Source organism: Anser anser (genome assembly GCF_964211835.1).
Source record: "Anser anser genome assembly, chromosome: 1".
Classification (NCBI taxonomy): Eukaryota; Metazoa; Chordata; class Aves; order Anseriformes; family Anatidae; genus Anser; species Anser anser.
The window spans coordinates 105,946,861-105,971,216 of NC_139720.1; the positions used below are offsets into that span (position 1 = coordinate 105,946,861).

The window sequence follows — 24,356 nt, forward strand, 5'->3', positions numbered from 1 at the left end:
TTTTTCTTTTTCTTTTTCTTTTTCTTTTTCTTTTTCTTTTTCTTTTTCTTTTTCTTTTTCTTTCTTTTTTTTTTAATTTTCTTTTCTTTTTCTTTTCTTTTTTTTTTTTTTTCATGAAAGATACAGTGGTGGAAATCCTTCAGTGAATTTTAATCTGCATGTCTCCATCAGTAGTGTAATACCAGCATAGTTTACAACCAAACTGGTTAGGTGCTGGGCAGTGAATTTCCAAGTTTTTAGCACTTCTCCATATACAAATATTAGTACCAATGATAACTGAACTTTTTGTATTGCAACTTTATTTACAAACCTGATGCTTTGTTTCAACCCAAATGCTAGTCTTTTGTTGCCACAATTTTAAGTAGTAATATTGGATGCTCTCTGTCTGATCCATGCTGTCCTTGTGATCTTAAACCATTTTTACTTTTCCTTGCATGGTTACAAACCCAAGCCTGGCAAGCTCTTTACCATTATCAGAGCATTTGGGATAGTGAGAATTGCTAACATGAAAATGATTGGGTCAATATTTGCATTAAGCCCTTTACAAAAGCAGAGTGTTTGGCATCTTCATCATATTAAGACAGTTTAGTTAACAGGAACTCCTGTTAACTAACTGAGCTGCAGGCCTCTGGCACTTCTGAAAGTCAGACTACTTACTTATTTAGGATCTTAAATTTGAGCTACACAGTAATTTTGTGACATGAAGTTTATAGCAGGACCAGAGTTTAAACATGGATGCCAGAGCTTGAGTGTTGTTTGAAAATTCAGATCATAATTCAGAAGCTGGAGATGTAACAAGCATGTATGCCAAACATCATCACAACTAATGCTGTTGACATAATGTGGTGTATTCTGAGAATTTATGAGAACTTGAATAAAGGACTGAGGCTGGTAGTATTATCTGCTATAAAAATACAGAACAAAATATGTTAGTGTTTAAAGAAAACAGCAATTGCAATTAAAGAAGGGTGTAGAAAACTGATGTGATACACAACACAGTTCTAGAAGTAGAAACCTTACTCTAAACATAGATATAGATATATTTTTTAATGATTGTCCATTTCATTTGACACCTTCTATAACTAATCTGTTAATATTTTTGCTGAAAGTTCTTAATTTATACTATTCTAATATATGTTTTCTTTGCTGGGATGAGCTAAAGAAAAAAAATATAGTGCAGTATTGATTATAAGATAAGACAAAAATCTGCTCGCATTTAGAGGTATGTGATTTTATTTACTTCAATGCAGTGCTTGAAATTTGTCAGACTCATTGCTACCAAAAAGAAACATTAATTTTGTTCTCCCAGTAAACACACACACACAAATTACATATTTTCTTTAAGCAAAACACTGTCTCAAATTCTTCCATGAATACTTGAGGTTTTCAGACATTGTATTCTAACAAAAGCTTCAAATTAGCACTAATGTACTTGACGTTATGGAGTGGGGTTCTTGAATAGAGGCCATGCTAAGGTTTTTATGAGGTTCGTATCTTAAAAATTATATCACCATTCTGCAGTCTAAAAGAGTCTATTTTTGTAATGAAGCTTATTTTTGTACTCTATGATGTCATAGCCCAACCATTTAAGCTAAAGTGAGAAATTAATAATTAGATCACAGATTTGGAGTCGCTGGAGTTTGAATTTTAAATAGAGACAAACAGAAAGAAGGTATTTGACAGCTTATTATTTTGACAGAGACGGTAACAGTGGGCTGGTTGAAGAAATATGCTTTAGTTAATATTAATAGGTTTACAATTTTTTTTCTCTGTTTATTTTGCAAAAATCATCTACTTTAGAGAACCATAAGCAGTTCTTTTTTTTTTTAACGTGTCCAATATAGCTATTTAAATTTATAAAAATATTTTATAAACAAGTCTAACATCTTTTAAAAAATCTATTTTATATAAGTTAGAATGTTATCTCTGTCATTAAAAATGTTATTTGGGAGTTAAATACCATGACTGGAATGAAGGACTGTGATTCAGTTAAATGTATAATATACAAACATAAAGTGGGGAAAAAAAAAGCTCTTGTTTGTTCTTCTATGGTAGTACTGAATACAGTGTTTTGTGAAAGCTGATATACAACAAGGCCTGCCAAACATATGGCTATTGCATTAAAATTTTTCATTTCCCATTGGAAAATGAAATATTTTCACCTTGCTATCTGTATCTTTACCAAATGTAGAGAGATGTAGGGAAAAGCACGCATCTGTAAGTAATGTTATCTAGCTATTAGAAAGAAATTTGGGCTGTTGAGTGGCAGCTTCCAGAGAGATAAACAAACATTTAAAAATAATTATACTAAAGGCATGAAAAGGACAAGGTTACAGTAAGCATAATGTCTTTTTTTTTTTTTTTTGATGAAATTGTTAGAAACATCAGTGTACACAATGTTTATGATACTGCCTGAATACTCTTTCCTCTGGTGATTTTTTTTCTTTAAAAAATACCAGAACCTGAAAACCACTCTAAGGAGGATGTATTTTATGATATTTGAAAAAACGTGCAGTTCAAATAAGTTGGGAATAAAAATACCTATGGTATTTGAGAACACCAGCTTACTTGGGAAAGGTATAGTTACACACTGTAGCAAGTATTAAAAACTGAAATCAAGGTTTTTTAGTAGCAGACGGAAGTTCTGTTCTTTTCTGATTCATTAGTATTTTTGTGCATTCCTGGATGAATATGTTCTCGGCATCCATAAACTGAAAATGGTTTCTAATGCAAAGGCAAAACTTGCAGAACATTGGGCACCAACTGTAAAATGATTTTATTTCAGCTACCAGTGGCTGATTATTAATAACACAGATTTACCTCGCCTTCATGTTCAGAATGCTTATACATTTTCGTAAGCCGTCTACCCGGAATTTATAAATAGGAAAAAAAATAACCCTTGCAAGCCAAACAACTTCTTCTCCTTGTCGCCATATGCTGTATCTTTTCCCCCTAGGTTTTGTATACTCTGTGTGTTGAAGAATGGTGTCTTTTCTTTTCATGTTGCTCTGTCGGCGGTCATAACAGCTATTCTCTTCATGAATATGTAAATCCCATGCATAAAATCACAAAAATTAGGATGGTGATTCCCACCATAGAATGTGCCCAATTATGTCTGTCTAATATGTGAATGGTGATGATTTAATCTTTTGACTATATGAGCAGATTCAGGTACTGTTACAAGAGATGCTGTAATTACAGAATATCCAAACACACAGGCTGGATGCGTGCACATGCTGGGGATCATCAGGCTTTTAATAAGAACAGGGCATCTGATGCCTGGCTGTGATGGAGTGCATGCAGATTCATTTACAGGCGCTTACTCTGATGTTTAGTGACAAGGGAGAAAAATGCCCTAGGTCTGCAATAACCCTTCCCCTTACTAGCTGAGACTCATTTGCATTTGAGATTTTATTATTATTATTATTATTATTTCCTACTGAATGCCTGCAATTAAAACTAAATGAATGAAAGTTTCGATAAATAAAAGGAGAAAATGGTGGCCGTATTTGCTAGGCGTCCTTAACTCATTTGGTTTATCGGGAATGGGTGTTGGAGCAGGGGGGAAGGACATGCAGAAAACAAAAACAAAAAGGCACCACCAGCAATTGATGCATTTTTGTATTTAAATAAGCAGGCGTGCTCATGCATATTTATATGACGTGCATGCCTATGCGCCGCTCTGAGCAGTGGCACTGCGGCTCGGCTGCAGTAATTAGGCTGATGTAATTATAGAAAAACAAAGCGAGCTCGCTTGATGTTTTTTTCTATACAGTGGGAACATTAAAGACATATGCGTATTCCAGTAGACAAAAAATGAACCTGAACCGCTGTCAGAGGCTAGGAGGACAGTGTGGCCAGTGCACCTATTGTGTCACTGCTGTAGAAAGCAGCTTAGCGATTGGCCACTGTCTGCAGCACATAATACTGACTGGTTATAAAGGACTTGTCTAGAGGAAAGCCTGTAGGTACTCCATTGTCTGGCAAAGTTGATATGACTGCATTCTTTTTTCAGGGGGTCAGACAGCTGAACTGTAAAAGCTGCACAGATTTTTTTTTCCTCTCTGTCTCTCTCTCTCTCTCTCTTCCATACAGCATTTTTCTTTCATGCCCTGTCTCAGTTTGCATAGTTAAAGCGAATGCTAATTAAGATCCCTTGTCTTAACCTGAAAATAATGACTCGGATGTAAATAGGAAACTGTAAATAGAAAATATTCTTGCGTAGCACTGAGATATCAGTTACAGTTCTAGGAGAAAAAAATGAAGATGATTTTTTTTTTGTAATCAAGGTAAACAAAGAAGAGTTGTTGCTTCTTTTTCTTCCTTCCTTTCATTCTTTGTTTTTTTCTTTTTTCATGTTTCTTTTTTTAACCAATGATGCTGTACTATTGCAGGTCAGATAGTGTTTTATTTGAGAAAGTGTGCTAGCTACATAATTTTAAAGTCCCTAAATCAGTTGCAATTTAGTGCTTATTAATCCTTCTTAGGATGTAATTCGGTGAAAGAACTGCTTTAAAAAAATTCTTTTCTGTATTATAGACGGATCTAACAACGCAGTCTGGGCTCCGTGCCAAAGGCTGGTATTTCACAGCAGCGACCGCCTTACAGATGAGCTGTGGGAAGCAGGAGGGAGACTCTCTTAGGGTGCCACTACTATGGAGACACAGCTGGGCTGAACAAGATTTGCTTCAAACGACAACAAGAGAGACAGAAAGTGTCTGGTTCGACCGCTGCCCAAGCAGGCAGTAACCAGAAGAGCTAGCAGCCAATCCGGCCATGCTGCACTGTTCGAAACCAGCTCTACATCCCAGCCAATCAGTGACATCACTGGTGAGAAACTCATTTACATCATGCAGTAATGAACTTTGTTTAACGTATCCTTTTTTCTTTTCTTTTTTTTTTTTTTTTCCTCACAGAGATTAGGTCCTCCATTAATTATTCTGCCAGCATAATTTGAATCGCTATGCAAAACGGTGGCTACATTTTTCCTGATTTTTTTTAACTGTGTGCTGTCTCTGCAGGTAACCATGGGCATTGTTCCATTTTTTTTCTGTTGGCCCCATAAAACCTTTTAAAGAGTCTTTTATTGTTAATATTGTGCATATATTTTACCTTCATGTATGTTTGTCTCCTTGTAGTCCTTACCTAATGTGGTACTGCTTCTTCCATTTCTAGTCTGAGATTACCTTTAACCATCTTGGAAGGTAAAACGGGTGTTGCTGCAGCATCGAGTTTGCATCTTTAGCTGCCATCACGGTCTAAGTACCTATTCTAATGCTTCAGAATTCATTTCGCTCTGGCCGTTTTACATATCTGGCTTTCTCTAAAGGTTCTTACATGCATCTGTTACAACTGAGTGAAGTTCAGTACTGTTATATTTCATTCTTCACCACTTTCAGCCAAGATGTCATTTTATTAATGAATAGAACTGAGATCATTTCTGAACAAATTTCACCCCCTTCCTTCCACCTCAACACAATGCACCTGATTTGCATCCATTTACCAGAATAACTGAATACAAGAGCGAGTATGAAAGGAAGTCAAGAGAGAGCTTGCATACTGCTTCAGGGTATGTTGCAGAAAAGCGAAATATAGAATTTTTGTTTAGCTATTTCTCTTTATACTTAGGATGTGCTTAATCTGCACAGAAAAGATTAGATCTTAGCTTGAAAAACTATTCTCTAGCCAGCTTTTCATATTAGGGAATAGGCTTGTTTTTTTTATAATAAACATGCAGATTTTTTTGAGATGTGTTCAATTATAAATGGAAAACATTTGGGCAAGCCAACATTGTGTTGAACATTTGGATTTAGTTCTTTGTGGGTAAAGTAATTTGTTGTGCGAACAATTTAGAAACAGCCCAGAATACTGTGGAATGCAGAGATTTCAGACCGCATAATCTAATGAGGCAAGTTTTTGTTCTACAGTATTCTAATAGCTGAAACAGCATCAGATATGAGACAAATTCAATATTGTGTTATTAAATTAAAGCTATATCTATTGCTAGTGGGCTTCGAGAGGTCAACAGTCCCTGGTAAAACAAAATTTTATTTAAAGGAGTATTCTTAGATAGAATTTTTGTTACAACATGCTAACTTCTCTGACCACACACACGATAATGTACAATTTGTTTATGGAGCTTCAGTTATATATCGATCCTTGTAGTCACTTTGAAAATACAGAGGATTTAAACACTAAACTATGGCTCTTTCAATGCGTGATGCATTCCATCATCCCATCATCAGTATTCTGTGTGCGGCTGTCCTGATTCAGCCACTAGCTCCCCTGCTGCAGATCCTGTAATTTGAATCATGCGTAATAATATATTATCCTACTGGGGGCCTTCTTTCAGTAGGAGAGTGGTTTTATACCTTCTGCTATAAGAGAACTGTTGGCTCCTTGCCATCTCGTAGCCATTATTCACAGAGGCAATCAAGATAGTCTTCCTTAAGGAATAACATCTGCACAACTGCATGTGCCAGAAATATGCAGCCTCCCCCACGTTATAAATTTGGTTTTCTTGGAAGCAGGAATATTTGAGAATACTGGAGCATAAAAAGTGGACATTTACAGGAATTCATCAAAAATGTATTGGATGTACCATGTGCTGAAATCTAGGCAGTGAGGACATTTGGAGTGGCTAACAGGGGCAGAAGGGAAGAAAATACAAGCTGCTGGTTGTTCTGTGACTCCTGCTAAACTTTTTCAAACTCAGGTTATTGACTTAGCTGATGATTTTTAATATATTAAAAATGTGACATTTTCCTTGCTGACAAGGTGATTTTCTAGCTAATATGCTGATGGTATGTTGTCAGTTGTAACTGGAGCTGCATTTCCTAATATGGGAATCTAGCATTATTTAATGCATTCAACAGGATATGTTATCAGTTAGTAGTAAATGAAAAACAGGTACAAAAACGGGCTAAGGTTGTCAAAAATATGGAAACTTCACAATGAAGTAACAAGTCTTAGAATTGCAGAATGAGACAGTGTTCTCAAAATACGACTTTATGAACTGTTTCTGTTCAGAGCTAAAAGCTCTGTAGGGCAGCAGAATGCTAGTGAAAGCAGCTGCCTGGGGGCAGGGAAAGATAAACCCCAGATCTGTGCAACTTTATCATCTATAGTATTCACTGCTGCCACATGCAGTATATCTACCAACATCGTGGCTATTTTCTTTTCATTCCTTCACAGACATATCTTCCCTAAGTCCCTTCCCCCTTGTCCTCCCCTCCTCCTCCCCCTCCCCCCCAAGATCTTACTTTTTACAAATATTCTTTCTGTGTAAGCATATAGAAAAGTGGAATATTTTCTTCTTTACAAGTGGTTTTAATTTTCCTGTTATATTTAACTTTACTGCAACATCAGAGTCATTATTTTAATTTTGGGGAAAAGAGGGGAAGTATTGGAGAGAAATAGAGGAAAAGTCTAATTTAGTGTGTTTATCTCATCCAGGAGCTTACATATTCCCCATTGAAGAACAATAATACAGCTGCAGTAGCTAATCCTACACAAACCGTGTTTACTACAGTGCTACTGAGATGCATAGAAATGTGGAGGAGTCTTCTTGTTGTCATCACCTCCTATTTTTCCATCTAGAAGAAAGAAATAAGATTGATAACCTGGCTAAAAATCAAAAGTGCTGATATTTTGGAACAGACATTCTTCTGAGACTAGGGGAATTATGGTAAAATAGGGCTGTTCTAGTGACTGACACTTAAAGAATCTTCTTAGAGGGAAGGACACAACCTCAGTACGTGAATAATCAGCCCCATTCAAAATACTGTATAAAAAAGATTGGTATTAAAAGAAATAAGGCAACTCCAGTAATGTGGTCTAGGAATCAGCTGAAGTTTAGAGAAACATATTGGTTGTTGCTGCTTACTCCCTGACTCATACTAAGCTAGTAATGATGAAGAATGCTTCAAAGACCATTGATGCTCCATTGAAGAACATGCTCCATATAGTCATTGAGTTTTCAATACTAGGGATCAACAGGAAGAACAATGCAAAAGAAGATAAAGATTTGATGGATCACAGGGAGACCATCTTTATGATAGCTGAACTCTCCTTTGAAATGAACAAGAAGAGTAAGTAGAGCATGGCATTTGCCATAGTTCATCCTTTTTAAAAGAAGAGGTGTATCATTCTGGAGGATAAGCCAGCAAATGCAATTTCCAGCTACTGGAAATTGCAATGAGTTTCTTTTCTACTTCTGTGAACAAGTGCATTGTGCTTCTGTTCTTCTGTGCTAGCATTTTTGCTGTCTGAAGAAAGTCCTAACAAAAAGTCTGTTTAACATAAGTCTTCTGAACAAAGGCCTATTATTTAAATCTCTGATATTTCCATGAAGGACACCTATATGAAGAGAATATAGACAGTGAAGTTTGTTTTCTGCTCTTACATAGTCTATAAAAATCCTATTTCTGCAGCTCAAGTTGTACTGTTTTTAATGAAAACAGTGAGGTCAGATGGCAGAGGTGACTGCTCATATGAGTTACTGCGTTTAAACTTTTATCAATATATGATTTCTTCATAGTTTACGATAATGTTCCTGCTTCCTGAAATAGTCAATTTTTAAAGAAATTAAATCAGTTCTTGGAATTAAAGGTGACAATACTGGGAAAACACACTAAGAAGCCAATAACTTTTAGTTCTTTCAAAAAGAAAAGGAGTGACTATGGGAAACCTGTAACTGTTTCTTTTTAATTTATGATCTTTAAGCTGCTACCCCTTACAAGGCCTGTATATCCTCTCTTTTTGCAGCATACTAAATTGAATTGTTTTTAATACTAATGTATATTAGTATATTAGTATGTAGATTAGAATACCATGCGTATGTTTACCTCGAGGCAGCGGATACTGAGCTATTAAATACATTAACTTTTACAGTCAACAGTGTAATGGTAGAAAGCTAAGGAGAAATATCTACCTTGCTGGGTTATGTCTAAAAACCTAGAATAGTACATACATATGTTTTACTTAGGCAGGTAAATTTTGCATGTGGTTTATGTTTATTACTCTGGTTTTAGCCAGTACGAAGATACATGCTTGTTTAAAACTGTGGAGGAAAGAGCTTATGTAGGAGATTCTTTAGTACTGAATCAAAATACAATCTTGGGTAAACGAGGTCAGTCACTATTTTACCAGGACATTTTCACTTCCCTCACTTGAAATTAGGCTGTGGGAAATGGAGTGCGATGGCTATACTCAGCATGAGAAAAAGCCCAGAAGGGACTGAAAACTGTTTCCTAGAAGTAAGTGTAAAGAGGATGGTGAATAATAGATAAAGGAGTCAAAGTCAGTCCTATAATGACTTAAGGGTGATACTGGAAAAGGGGCTCTTTCTTGCCTAAATGCTTAATTTTGCTGATGGCTAATGGCAGGGTGGTTAGGCAAAGCATATTGGGATATATCACCCTGAAGGCCATCAGGCAGGGGCCTTGAAGAGTGAGGAGTTAAACTGTTGACTTCTGTAGCTGTATTTTCATTTCTTCATGTCGTTTTCTTTTTTCATGTCAGATGTCAATTGCTCTTGGTGTATATTTTGGAATACAGACACATTTTAATAATGAATTTATATTTTTTTCATTTTATTCCTACATTTAAATGAAAAGATAAAATATCTTGCTTTTAGAAAACCCTTAACCCTATAAATTTAAGCCAACTGTTTTCTCAGAGAGAAACTGAGCCCTATGCTAGCATTCAGCAATAATAAATCTAGGTTCTAATACTTTGTTATGAAAGCTATCACTCAATGTTTTTTTGGGAAGTGACTTTAGGAGGACTAAAGAAGTCATACACTGGATTGAAAATTTTAAGAGTACAGTGATTTGTATCTGCTTATGATTGTGACCTCATATAGTTCGTGAAGAAATTAAAGCTATCTCTGAAGGTGATGAAAGGGCAAATTTAGAGAAACATCTTTCCAAAATCCTTAGAAGGTTAGAAACCTGTATTTGGGGGCAGGGGGGGATTTATTTAAACAAGAAAAGTTTGAAAAGGTGTAGTAATACACATATTTTTTTTAAAAAAAAAAGATAATTAAACGATATACCTAAAATTTCAGGGAGTGTATAACTATAAAAATGGGATAGAAGTAAACCAGGAGTAGCGTACAAAGAATAGCACAGTTCTGAGTAGGTATCAGATGTAGCATGAACCAAGGTACTTTGGTAGTAGAAGCCCACTTGTTTTGTTAACAGAGGATGAGCTAATTTACCCTTGCAGCCAGCCTAATCAGGTGAAGTAGATCCCTATTGTAGTTGAGATTAATTTGGTTTCTCCTAATGGTCCTACATTGTGCAATATATATCCAAAGTGGCTAAATGGATCACAAAATTCATATGAGCCAAAATTATCTTGAAAATTAAGAGCCAGACCTTCTAGTCTAGCATCAAAGTGATTGGAACCATAGCATCAAACTAGCATCAAAGTGATTGGAACAGGAAGGAACTTTCTTCAAGAAAATCCATATTTCATAAATACTTTATAAAACATGCACAGAATTCCCATACTGGCTGGCATCTTCCTTCATCTGGTGGAGTACGCCTTCCATGCAGAGTTGTTCTTGTAAAAAGAGAAATGGAGGGCTTTAACTTGCAGAGCAGAAAGCTTGAAATTGAGTCACTGGGGAACAGCCTTAATACAAGAGGCTACCAGTGTAATGGCATTGGTTTTAAAGTCTCTTACTAAACACATCAGAAGATGTTTTTTATACTGATTGAATCCTTGCTGATGGGTGTTTTCATTCCTGGAAATAAGTTTAGTAAGTATGGAGGGATGTGGAAAATGCACCAAACACAACCTGCTCAATATATGACAAAGTGTAATCATGTCTTGTCAGCTGCGAAGAGAAATGGGCATATTTTTGTCTCATTATTTGGCTGTTGGTCATTTGGAGGACTGTGAAGGGGCAGGAAACTGGGCTGAGGCAGGAACATGAGGATGGCTGATCTCTGATACGGGGTTGGTACCGAGGAAGGAAGGCTTGCCTGCCTCTGTTATTGGTTAGCTGCCTCATCCTTAGGAATTGACTTTGCTTGGACACTAAGAAATCTAGGGGATTATTCTTTCATATTCATAATAAAAGAGATGCAGATTTAGGGGCTGTCTGTGTAGTGCTAGGCACCTCTTACTACTTTTCCTCAAAGGCTTTGAACAGAGGCCAGATGGCAATGAGGAACATATTTAAAACATTTTGGACTTGTGAGGAAAGGTGGTATACTATGATATGAGGAGAAACCTATAAGGTCTGTCCTGAAAAAAATAACAACGGCAACTCTGAAGGTCTTTGAAGGCTATTTTAGTGCATCTCATGTCGTATGCAGAATGTTTTGCAGCTTGTAGAATAGTTGGGAAGTAAAACTATGCCAGTTCTCCAAATAAAATTACAGTTTCTGTAAAATCTGAGCTGGCTTTGGAAAGCGTTTGTTACTGTGAGCTTTCAACCTTACAACTTGGAAGGAATGGAAAAATAATATTTCACTGCAGGTCCAGTTAGCTCAAAAAATTCACTTAATGGAAAATTAGTTTTTGAACTAGTCTGCTAAAATGCAAGGTGCTGCATACAGTTTTGTCATGTTGTCTTATCAGAATAGTAGTGGGGCTTCTGTTCTCTTGGGTGGTCCATGCTCAGAAAAAACAACAGGGGATACCTTCAAGCACATACACAAAACAGTGCTATGGAACTCTTCACTGTGGGACACCAAAAAAAAAAAAAAAATAAATAAGAGCCTTTGTTCAAAGTGTGTTCAGATTCAGGGATGAAAAATCCATGAAGGACTGTTAAACATTGACATTATCTCTAACTCAGGAGATTCTTGAGATGTTACTTACTAAGGCTGGGAAACTATAACAGGAAAGTATCTCTATGTATTTGTGTGTTATTACTCTTTTCTCTTAGATGTCTGCTGTCAGAGATAGGATACTGGACTTTCTGATCTGATATAGTACATGTATTACTAGGTTCCCTGAGGCACTAAGTGTGGTATCATTCAAATCTTCCTCAGTGCTGCGTACAGGAATCAATTGATTTTAGCTATAATAAACAAAATATAGTTGAGCAGATGCTGTATGCACAAAAATGAAAACAGCAAGCTACTAAATTGTTCCTTCTAGGAACAATTTCCTTTTTAGGTATTACATTGTGATAATAAAACATAGGGGAATTTTGGTGGTGCATGAAATAAAGCCTTCTGAAACACTACAGTCAATCGAAATGAGATACTTTAGTTTTTGGAATGTTCAGAGGTGTATTTATTAGCAAGGTTGAAATATTTCTGAATTTTGAAATTCTTTTGGAATGTCCCATTCAATATAACATTTTGAAGTTGCTAAACTTTGACCATCTTGGTGATGAAAAAATCTGAAGTGTTGAAACATCTTGCTGCAGGAAATTGTCATATTTCGATGATTTCCAGCAAGCTGCTGTATTAGGCTGTAAGGCACTATTTCCCTTTTCTATGCACTGAAGGATGCTGTCCTAACCTGAAAACTGCCCATGAAATACCTCTGAAACAATCATTGTGTATATGAAATAGCTTCTTCTTAGATTCCCATTGATTTCATGAAATGAAACAAAATGAACACTGTATGAACAAAATTTATGTTCAATGGATGTTTCATATTGAATACTTCACTTAGTCTGTTAGTAACATGGCTGTCTTATAATAGTCAGTTACAATGGTTTGGGTCTCTAAGTTATTAAGATGTAGTAAATAGAAATTCATGCAACATCTTGACAATATTGACAGATTTACTGCACTTGCAAAATAGGCTAAGTGCATAAAAATGTATATATTTTTAGTGAAAGCACTGATCGCTAAACCAGCTGCTTTAATTGATCTACAAAACTGAAATCATTCCCTTTGTTTTCTTGTCCTGCAAAACACGGACATAGAATTAAAGTTATGATAAGGATGATTATGATGCTGAAAATAAATATTTACATTGTAAATGGCACCCAAGCTGAAAACAAGACTATAAGGATTTGACAATCTGGTGGTGTTTTGTAACAAAATGTATTTCCATTTGAGTCATTGAACAGCAATAAAGTGTTAAGTGTTGTTTCCACATTTTTTAGAAAGTTGCAATGATTATAAAGACATGGAAAATGCTAGGTTTTAGTGCTTCTGTGGAAATAATTTTAAATAGTCAACATACTGTTATTGTAAAAATTATAATAAATGCATTTGTGAATAGAATGAGAGCTCTTTTTGAAAACATTGAGTGGTTTTGTTTTCAATCCAAGTTTATGAACCAGTCTGGGAGCCAACGTCAACATGATTGTTGATGTGTATGCAAAACATTATGTTGATATAGTTACATAATTGTAGTATACATATTCATTTTCTGCCATGTATTTGGAACAATATGTGTGTATTTTCAAAAAGTTTTGGCTTAGCTGACTAAGTAACGACCTCCCCGCACTTGCATTTTCTGTGCCATTTTGATAGGAGTCTGAAAGAGTCTGTGTTTTTATTGCACTACCAGTGATATGGCCCCACAGGAACAAATAGGTGGCTATTATAATCATCCATTCCCTCTTGGGCTGTGTAGATGTGAGTTATTCAAGGCACAACTTGCATTCCTGTGATGTGTGCTTGTACAGGGCCCAGTACAGGGAGGCTAGCGCAACATCCAGGGGTTCACGCTGTGCAGGTCTGAACCATGGCATCAAAAAAAATGGGCATGGTTGGGGGAGAAATAAACAGAAAAAAGGGATATTTTCAAAAATCTGCCTGCTTTCCTTCGTGCTTCTGACAGATGATCTTTTAGAAACGTACCTGTGATAGGATGTGTGGGCCCAGCCTGAAATGTCAGCTCCAAAAGGTCTGAGCGGTCATGTATGGTCTGATACCTGCCCCTTGGATGAGGTCAGAGGTCTACGGCTACCCATGAGCAAGTGTTGGAGTGGGCTGGATTGGTGAGACACCATGTCACTGGCCACTCTAGGTATGGGATAAAAATCTAATATTCCTTTTCTTCTTTAACTCACCTGCTCAGTCTCTCTGTTGATGAGCATTGTCCTTTTTACAACAGTGTTTATGGAAAACAGAAATGTATGTTCTTGGTAAAACGTATCTCTGAGAGAGACCTAGGCATAAATTTCATAACCTCATAACCAGTTGCCCCATATTCCTCTCATAAGCAGTAGCTATATTATTTGTTTTCTCTCATTTCAAAGTTCCCATTAGCTGTATCACATTTCATTAATATGATCTGGGTTGCATTGAATTTTTCCAAAGACTTCTTCATAACTTTCAACTCCTCTCACTTCCTACCAATGCAGTTGTTATTTAAAACTTAATATTCATGATACCAATCAGAGTAGTTTTCACAAAAAAAAAAAAAGGAAAAAGAAACAAGAAAGCAATGCAGTGTAGCCTGCATCAGAATAGCATCTAGTAGTCCTATTATTTATTGTTGCTGCAAACTCTATCAGCTTCAATACAGAATACAGACATGCCTACTTTATTTCCTTATAATGTTGACACTGTCATGTTGTTCAAAAATAGCATCATAAAAGAGCATGTACATTCTTCTAATGTTAATAAAATATAAATTGTTACCATGTTTAGATCATATGTAATCAAAGTTGGTATCTCCCACTTGTCTCTGTAAGTGGTGTTACTTTGCTCTATTGAGGAGTTTTTCTAGAGTTAGTCACACATTGCCTAAGTGCAAACATGCAAATCCAGGACATTTAGCCTTGACTCTGAGTGCTGGAGGATACAGACTCAGCTGTTATGAGAGATCTGCCAGTTGATCTGGGCTCTTGTATAGTGTTTTCTAATGTGTCAGTAGGGTGTACTCTAAGAAGATATAAATAAGCATCAAAATACTTTGAGAAATACACTCAGTGACAAATATACAAATGCATCCTCTACCACATTTGGGAAATATAGATAGGTAGGAGGGAATAGAAAATGTGAAGGTGCTTTCTAAGGAATTAGCTGTTGATCTCGTGTATTTATGGGTTCTTTTCCAAGTTTTGTTTATAGCTAGTGAATTAGACAGTTTGCTGTCCCTCTGTTCTGAACTCAGCATATTTTAAACTTTGATGGCAAAAAAAAATAATAATATATTTCACACTGTACTTAAAACAGTTCAGCCCTTTGGTTCTGTCCTCCCTATTTTACCTGGTGGATAATTTCAGCAAAGTCTCTAAGCATGTTTTCACTTTGATCATACCTTTTCCATCCAATTCAAGGGAATTAGATGCGTTCTCAAGGGACCTAAAGTAACTCTTCTTCAGATTGGCTTGGCTGAGGTTATTCACTTGGTGCAAAAATGGAGCACCAGGCAGGAAATACAGGAGTGCCTTTTCCACTAGGATAATTCTTGAAATCAGAGCTGTATATTCATGCAGAATCACAAGACTAACTGCAGCTGGTAAGCAACAGGAAGCAAGTCATTTCAGAGAGAGGTTCATTTGCTATTGACAGAAAACCTATGAACTGCTCACTGAGTAGGAAACATTTTATTTAAAAAGTGGCCTGCAAGGAAATATCTGAAAGAAAGAAGAGTTTATGTCACACATCAGTTCAAAAAGGGTTGGAGGTTTTTTCAGCTATTTGACTTCATTGTTGGAAGCATTCGCAAGCCCTTCTAATATGTAAACAAACCTTAGATATTTTCTCCAGAATGTGTGTTAACTTCTGTTGAGCTATTTCTATATGTTAAACCCGCAAGGATTCATACTCTTGTTTTCTTTACTGAAATGCGCTTTCAGCTTCTATAGCTCGTCCATTAGTTGACATATTCCTTGGTGCACAGATAATGTTTATTCTTCACAACTTATCCATGCTGTGCAGTTTAAGTTATTGTTTGTCCTGTGTATTTTTGCCAGATGCTAGAAATCCTGATAACATATGTCTAGAATCTCTGAAAAATAATGAATGAAAATGCAGTTCTTGTGGCATGCTTTCCCATTGTATGTAGATAAAATATACAATTTAGAGGACTTAAAAGACTTCGATTTGCTGCACAGAATACACTTGCATGATAAAGGACAAGCTTTGTGTTCTCATTTATTGAAAGAGATAACACAGATTTGGTATTCTTTAATATCCATTCCATATCCTACTTCTCTGAATTATGAGCCAGTTGATCTGCATGCTTTCTGTACAATTTTGGGATCTTGGAGAATGAAACATTCTTTAGAGGAATTGCCTCAGTCTTGTTTTAAACCCTCTCCTTGACAGCCCTTGGCTTCTCATTGGTGTTTGAAAAAGTTGTTCCATTTGTGTGATAGAGTCAAATGTATTCAGTGACCATTTATTATACCAATGTGTGACAGACATCTGTTAGAAAGAAGAAGCCAATGCATCTTGCTAAATTAGCTATTGAATTTGCCTGGCCCAATCAGACAAGAGGTTTCAGTATCACTTGTGAGCCTGCTGGGAAGTGCTATTTAAAAAAAAAATAAAAAAATCTCATTTTCTCAGCACATACATGGCTATACATTATCTTTATAGCAGAACCTAAATGCATTAATGACTTTCACAGATGAGTTTAGTTCTCCAATGTTATTAGAAAATATAATGCACTTCAGTGGCTGTTCCCTGGTGGGTTTTCCTGCTCAGAGATGGGTTTTGGAGATACCATCAGGTATTGCTACCTTCTCTCACAGGAAGATTGCTATTTTTGCTTGTGCTTACTGTTTGTCTTGTCTGTTCTCTTTATTCATTTTGTGTGTTCTAGTGAATTTACTGTTATGGATAGTCAGTGAATAAGATTAAACCGTTAACAGTGTTACAACTGTGTCTCCATGTAGATTTTTGTTGCTCGTATAGATAATTATTGTGTGTAGCTCTTACATTAAAAGTATTGTGGAGGGATACTGGAAATAATATTTTTTTCTGTGTGTTTGTTTATCAATATTAATGTTTTCTAATAACAGTTAATAGAATTACAAGTGATTCAGGAGCTGACATTGAAGAGAAAATTTGCTAGAAGTAGTGATTCTGTTGGACAATATTGGACAAGAATGTGTTAGACAGATCACGGTCCATAGTTCTGTGGTTTTTTGTTGTTGTTGTTGTTTTGTGTTTTTTTTTTTAATATTTTATTTACATCTTTTTTTGAGGGAACATAGACTAGGGAAGCAGTTTAAACTTGACTTGTGAGGGGAAAGAAGGTGCAAATGGGTAGTCAGTGAAAACCTGCACTGATATGGTACAAAAACCTATGCAACAAACTCATATTTGGCATGAATGCTTTATATTGCTTTATATGACACTCAGAACTTCTTAGCTTTTATTTTCTGATTTGCTCAGCTGTACACTACACTGTCTTGAATTATTTTCTGTGAACACTGTCCTTGGAACCTTTCACACCAGTATCTTCCTGGGATGTGTTGGCCTTGAAAGACTCTTAGAAAATTTCAGAAGCATCTGAGAATCTTCCAGCCTGAGGGAAAATGCTGTATTTATAGACAGCTTATTGAAAAAATCAGAAATATGCACTATGAAGAACCACAGGAATTGGTTGAAACAATACTAGGAGAAAAAAAATGCTTATGTGTGACTTGCTCTGCTTTTCCCTTCCAAAAAGAAAAAAAGAAAAAGAAAAAGAAAAAAAAATCTTGGCCCTAATTAAAATCTTTAGGCAGTTTTACAGTTATTAGACCGCAAGGTATTTTTTTATTATTTTTTATTTATTTTTTTCCCTAGAGATAAATTTTAATATGGTCAAAATGTTCCTTATTTCAATTTTTCTATTTTCAGCCAGAAATGGAGTCTGAGTATTTTGTCCAGTTTTATTCTATGGAGATTAAAATGGGAATAAAATTCTAGCACATACTAGATTTCTTTTATTATTATTATTATTATTTTGCAACGTGATGTTATTAGCACACTTACTGTTTCATAATAACTTGTCTTTATGACTAGTATAAGCTGGGGCAGAAAGTGATCTACTCTTTTGACCAGGGTAGAAAGTTTTCTTCTTAAAGTACTGTGCAGTACTTTAGACGAAGCACAACTAATTATAATAGGTAACTGAACACAGGGAGAATGGAAAAAGTGGCTGAACCTACATAAGTCTTTGTGTAGTCAGTCATATCCAGTATGTGTATGGCTGCGTGTCAACACATCTTTAGGGGGGTTGTTTTTAAGATTATATGCCTTTAGCAAGACGGACCAAGGGGTAACAGAACCCATGTACATGAAGCACTTTCCGTTACAAAGACATATAGCAAAGCACTGCAACAAAAGAAAGTTGGACTCCAAGGTCTCTTTGACACGTCACAGACTTATGGATTAAAATGAAGGATTGCTCTATGTGGAAGCAGTGTCATTTTTATGTAAGATCTTTGACTTCTGGCTTCCTTGTTCTTCCCATTCTACTGTTGGAGTGGCCTGGGAAAACACGGCGTTCACGCTTACATTGAATCCCTTTTGGAAAGCTCAACATAACTATAAAGCTGCTTTTGACTAGTGAAAACAAACTGTGTTTCTCATAGAAGAGAGTGAAGCTCACAGATGAGAATGAAGGTCAAAAGGTAAATTCAACTTCCTGCAGCAAATGTTTTTTGATCTGATTGCTGTGTAGGAGATGAGCACAGCTTTCCCTTCCAGAGCATGTCAAAGCAATAGATGTCACCTAGCTAAAAATGTCCATAAACCCTTCACTAATATACTTTTACTTTATAACTTTTTTGTTTTGTTTTGTTTTATTTGGATTTGAAAATTTCTGTGAATTGATCACTTCCATATTCTATGGCAAAAAGGGAGCAGGGGTATGAACAGTGAAATAAAGAAACATGCTTTGACAGGAAAGCTATTACTTCTATTACACAGAAAATAGGTTTGGAAAGAGACAAAAAGAATGATATCCACCAGAAATCAGAATTACTAGCAAACAAATAGTGTCGGGGTGGAAGCAGTAAAATTTCTCATTTATATTGGTTGCAAGTTGTTTCTATTGATTTAATTGTAGGCTCTACTAATGCATCCTGAAGATGTTATTTTCACTACAGTCTCTGGCCTGAATTAAAGTATGGAGTAACTGATTGTTACCTTGAAGTTGTTCTTCTGGACTCTGTTAATGGTTTGTTAAAACCTTCTTTAGTATGCCAAACTTTGCAAGAACTCAAGTGTGAGGCAGTTTCTTGTTATGGGATTTTGGCATCTGTTCTTCATACTCAGGAGTAAAACGTGCTGAGACCACAAAAAGAAGCTGGCAAACACATTAGGTAAATGGGAGGGAGACACGTTTTTCTCATATACAGAACATCCCTCATTTCCCCTGTGCAAGGCATGCAAACATTACTGGCAGTAAAAGCACCCATGGACTCTATGTTTCTTGGGGCACAGAATGACCTTCTTATGGTGGTTCCTCCATCCATGTCAGCTAATACCATCTAGGAAGCAAAGGTGGGAACTTTGGGCTGCCTGTACTATTACTATATTGGTGGAGAATACTCATACTTGAGACTATTAGATTGAAACTAGTAGTTATTCCTAAAGGGTGATTTGAGGGAGTCTTTGTTCTGTTCTTCAACAAAAACAAACAGAGAGAGAGAAAAGGAAGGGAAGAGATGGGGAGATAAATGGGTGGCTTTAGACCAAAAATGCTATTACTTTATTCTTCTTACTCAAGATATGTGACTGCAAAAGTACTATTTATTTTCAAAACTGAGAATCACAAAGTGAATCCACCCTCCACCACTTTTTTTTTTTTTTTTTAATGAATCCAGCTTCTACAGCCTTTAATGACATTGTGGCTTTCCTGGCTGGATCCAGAGTTGTTTTTAATTACTGATTTCACTATTATTTGCTTGAAGTAAAAATTTTTTTTAGTATTTATCAGTGAAAGGATGCATGAAGAGATCATAGCAGAATTAAGCAATTAAACTCAATTCAGTCTCAATTAAATGAAACAATGCACATATTGTCACTAAAACTATTTCTTTTCTCCTCTTTAATTTGCTGTACATAGCTATTTGCAATAAAAGACAATAAACAACCTCCAACTTATATTATCAAGCTTTGTAAGTTAGGGTTTACTCCATCACTTCATCTTACTTTGAGCAGTGCATTTACATGCAAGTAATTCTACTTTTGCAGTAATTGGGATTACTTATATGGCAAGAGAGTACTCAGGGAATAAGGATGTTAGACTCCAGACCTGAACAATGAGATGAGGTGCTTTGAAAATGTTTAAGTAGGTGGGTAGGATAGCAAAGATTTTACAGATGTATCATGGAGAAGTTAAAGCACTCATTATTTGAAAAGTAAAAGATGAGTGCCTTCTGCTTAGAAAGGCAATGCAATACACGTTCTTGAGCACTTCCAGCACTGGTTTTGCTCTGTTTGTTCTGAAGTGGGAATCCAGCTGATGATCACTAAAATCAAATAAGCTGTCCTTTTCACATTCATAGCATATTGAATACATTATGGAAAAATTGTTATGACAGTTGTAGTCATCTGTTACATTTTTGGAAAACGGAACATCTCATTCTTCTGTCCTTTTTCATGTGTGCCCATAGGCAGACATGTCATCTCATTTACTTGAACCACTTCATACTCCTGTCATCCACTCACGTTTAACTGGGTGCCTGAAAACTTTCACTGCTAATGGTGGCTATTTAGAAATATGATGGTATGATAATTAGAGTTGTGCAGGTAATGTTTCCTTTGAAATCTAAAATAAGTTTCATTAAATTTTATCAAAGTCTTGTGCCACACTTACTATCTGTATAAGGCTTTAATTTCGGCTTTGTGAGAAGTAGCTTAGTGTTTTCACTTTGCTTTGGTTTCTTTCAGAACCTTTGGCACAATTATTGGCTGCTTGGACTTTCCATGGCACCATCTTTCTAAAAAACCACTGTAGTAGCTCTTGAAATATGTGCTGAAATTATTCTGTTTTATGACTTGGAACTTAATTTGTGGTGGAAACTGATAAAAGTGATGAAAATACAGGCCTTTATTGTTGAGATTTGATAGTCACGTAGAAATCACCCTCAGAGCTGTGGCAGTTTTAGCTCAATCTATGGGGGCAATGTTGATGTTTGTGCCAGGTTTCCTGGGGATTCATTATAGGAAAAGAAATCCAACGTTATATGCAAGTCTGGTGATAGAATGACTTAAACATGTGCTGGAAAGAACTATAACTGGTATGCCTGGAGGTATTCCCCTTGAGGTTCAGACTGCCCTACAGCTATCCCTGTTATTATATACTCCATTCCTCTCAGGATTCCTATTTTCTTCTTTGGATACAAAATCAAGTTAACTCATAGTCTTTCTGTTCCTGCATAATCATAAAATATTGCAAATTAAATGTTACAAGTGTGACTGGTCCTCAGAAAAGCACTGCATTTATGAAAAGCAGTTTTGACATGACTAGTTTAATTATATTTGCAAGTAGTATGCATTGGAAGAACTCACATCAAGTTTCTGACTTCATTTGAAGTGGCTCCTTCTATATTCTCTGGAAGAATGGGAGAGTAAGATGAGTTTAAAATTGCATTATTACAGCTCATAGTTTCTAGCAGTCACTTTCTTTAAAGAAAGGGGCACGTTGTATGTTTTTCTTGAAAACTAAATGCAGGATTTAGCAACTGTACTGTTAACACTTCCAAAAAAGCTCTTTTTTTTTTTTTTTTTAAAGAAAGGTAAGCAAAAGAATGACCATATGCAATTTATTTTTTTTTATGGCAAGGAGTGTGTGTGGTCCACTAAGAAAAAATAATACTCAAAATAATAAAACTTTTAATAGTCAAGTTGGGCCTAGTGAAGGTGCTGGCATATAGTAATCTTTCTATCTAACAGGGTATTAGTAAGAGAAATTAAAGCTATGATACTTCGACTTTTTTTAGTGTTGTTGAAGGGTTTGTGTGTAGGAATGTATGCAAACATCCCATGGTTCTGTAACAGCTGCATTTTGAATACCCAAACTTTTTTTGCTTGGCCACACCAAACAATCCTTATATTCTAAAACTTTCCTTAGGTTGCAATGAAACGCCCTCTTCCTTCTCTGACCAATTTTCAGCTCAGGAGCTACAAGCCTCTTACCTTCTTGTAGACCCTAGCGGCTTTGTTGCTCTATCTGGATAAACCAAGGTACCTCTACTTCATAACAACTTGAGTACTCCTTTTCTGGGCTTACCGGACAGTCTTAGTTTGAACTGCCACATGTGGCCGAACCCTAGCCTAGTGGGCATGCAGATTGTTCCAAACCCATCAATTTTTTTTTGCAAATACTGTAAGAAAAAGACTAAAGTAATAAATATATTTCCCCACCTTGTTTCTTGTAACTCCAGTGACAGCTGGACTTGATTATGGTATCTAGAGTTCTCCCTTTTTCTTAATTGGTATCTTCTGGAATGAGGATTTTGTCTTCTGTTCCTTCTGATTTCTTTTTAAGAAAAAGGAAATCATCACTAAACTTCACCTTATAACTTCTAGTCATTTTTTTGCTAGATGACCCCCTGATTGGTCTTATCAGACGATTAAAAAGCCTATGTCATCTAATGTATTAATAGTTAACCCTCTTGTGCAACAAAAATTGGGAAGACATATTCCTCCTCTTCATATCCCAAAAGATATTCAATAAATTATTCAAAGAAGATTTTGTTCAAACAATATTCTCCAAGATTTAATGTTCCCTAGGTGCTAGCCTTGTCTCATTTATCCCATGGATAGAAATTTTCTATCGGTGTGATAGAAAGTTCACATAGACAACACAGAAGGCAAGTGTGTTTCATTCTAAAAGGAGTTTACAGTTGGACACAGATATATGGAAATGATGTAGACAGAAAAGTTAAGTGGTCATTAAGGAATCCTGTACAGATATGTTCATCAGCAGAATTGCAGTACAGAGAAACTCAAATATTTGAGTGAATTTTAATTCTGTTGCCTACTCAGTCTGTGTTCCTTTTGTGGCTCTTTTGGCTCTGCAGGTAATAATTAAATGATCTGTATACAATATACCAACCAAACTGTTTTGAAATAACAAATAATATATACTAAGTGTAGAGAACTAGACTGGAGTAGGACTGGCTGCCAATTAATGTTCACTGGCTTCTACTTCCAATTTTGAGGCATATAAATTGCAGTGAATTTGTGTGGCAGTTGAGTCCTTCTGAGCCGTTTATCTCAGCCATTTTCCTGGTTTGTCAATCACTTTCTTGATTTTGTCCCATCACTTTCACTTCATTTACTCAAGGGGAGGACTCCAACATTGCCCACCACTCAGAGTACTTCATACACTGATAGTAGAAAACATAACTACTAAACCTTTTCCGCAGTAGCAATCAATCTGCCCAGTATAACTCTTCTCCTAAAACAATTATCATGTTCATGCTACTTCTATCCAAACAAGAACTCAAATGGAGAAGGTAGCATTTAATAAAGTCAGAAAGCTCCCAACATAATAAATCTCTACAGATTATTTTTGTTGGTTTTTGATGAAATTGCACAGATTTCAAGAAACGACTTTTCTCACTAAGAGTGCCCATCGGAAAACTGAAGATCAACTATGTTGATCTGTTCTAGACAGTTAGATTTCATTGATAACATGTTTGTTGCTGTTCAGGTAACCTTTTGTAAACATCTGGCTTCAGATTTTATTTACTTACTTAGCAATTTCATTATGTTTCTGTTCTTTAGAGAAATAATAACTTTCCTGGCAGACCCAGAACTGAGGAAGCTTTAGTTTGAATACTGGCCATGAACTGTGCTAGCTCTACTGTCCTCTCCCTACACACTTTTTTCTCCTTTGCTTTCCTGTACTTTTTTTGCAGATCTTGGTCTTCAACAGTGTCTGTTCCAGTATTTCTAATTTGGAACTGCCAGCCACTCTGTTTTTGTTTCAATATTGCTTTCTGCTTCACTCAGTAGCTATACATGTGATCTTTCCAAATTAATGGATTGGAAAGGGTTTTCCACCAATGATTTATTTTCTAATTACAATGATCCTGAGATGTGCAAAGATTAAATTGCATTTTCAGATATTCCAGAAAGTTGCTAAAGAGACTGAAAAACATTGCTCAGCATTCTTTTTTAGGCACATTTCTCTGTTTCAGTCTTCACCTGCTCACAGTGATAAGTTGCTTGGCTCTTTGTTCCTTATTAAGCGTAATGCCACTTCTAATTTCTAGTTCTAAAGACTAGAAATACAATTTAAACACTTTTGGAAGTAACTGCTCTTGCTTGTTCCTACTCTGGCATGATACAGAGTAACACATTTTTTGTATTCTTAACCCCACGAGTTTCTACCTAATCTTAAGAATCCGTACTGAATTCTATTATTTCAGAGTTCAGTAAGAATAGCAACACTGCCAGTTTTGACATTGCTACTGCAGTTGCCTTCTTTCTAGTTTCCCTTCTTATTTATTATCTATTTAC

At 36.0% G+C, this 24,356-nt stretch overlaps 1 protein-coding gene across 2 annotated transcripts in view; it reads left to right on the top strand.

Annotated features, from left to right (window-relative positions):
- LOC310892820 (uncharacterized protein) overlaps positions 1–24,356 on the top strand; it is a 460,614-nt gene that overhangs the window by 61,453 nt on the left and 374,805 nt on the right. For both annotated transcript variants that reach the window (XR_014578472.1, XM_083821048.1), the window contains one exon: positions 4,540–4,830. The gene's annotated coding sequence lies outside the window, so the exon portion shown is untranslated. The remainder of the gene's footprint in view (positions 1–4,539; positions 4,831–24,356) is intronic.